Source organism: Cyphomyrmex costatus, unplaced genomic scaffold (genome assembly GCF_001594065.2).
Source record: "Cyphomyrmex costatus isolate MS0001 unplaced genomic scaffold, Ccosl1.0 scaffold22, whole genome shotgun sequence".
Classification (NCBI taxonomy): Eukaryota; Metazoa; Arthropoda; class Insecta; order Hymenoptera; family Formicidae; genus Cyphomyrmex; species Cyphomyrmex costatus.
In genome coordinates this window covers 36378-37151 of record NW_017276257.1, presented here as the reverse complement: position 1 = coordinate 37151, position 774 = coordinate 36378, and positions in this window count along the sequence as shown.

Sequence of the window (774 nt, the reverse complement as noted above, 5' to 3'; positions counted from 1 at the left end):
GCGCGGTACACGCAGGTCGTATTGTTTTGTAACCTCTGATAATTTTGATATTATTTGGTGATTGTCGCACCTTTATTGCAGACGCCTCGGAGAGAGACATACTCAGGGACCGTCTCAGCACGGCCCGAACAGTGGCAGCCGCCTCCACTTCTGAGGAGAGCGATAGAAGACCACTGATCAAGACGGAAAGCTTCGGCCAGCTAATTTCGAAAAGCGCGCCAGAGATTCAAAGGATACGCGACCGCAGGACTCGCTGTGATTATAGATTTTATTATAGATACGTTTTTATTATAGATACGTGGACGATGTTTGTTTGGCTATTGATGTGTCGGATATTAACTTATTATTGCGTAATTTTAATGAATTTCATCCCCGTCTCCAATTTACTGTTGTATTTGGAGGTGATAGACTGGAGTTTTTAGACGTGTCTATGATTAAGAGGGATAATAGACTAATTTTTGACTGGTTCCATAAACCTACTTTTTCGAGTAGATTTTTGAATTTTCTATCTAACCACCCACTGTCTCAGAAAAGAGGTACAGTTTTTTCTTTAGTTGATAGAGCATTTTTTTGTCGGATATTAGTTTTCATTATAAGAATTTTAACTTCATTATTAATATTTTATTAGATAATGATTATCCTCTAAATTTCATTTTTGATACTATTAATCAACGGTTAAAATATTTGTTAAAGAATAAATTTATTGTCAATGACCAACCTACTAATACTCAAAGCAATTCAAAGTCTGTTTCTTGGCTTACTGTACCTTTTGTT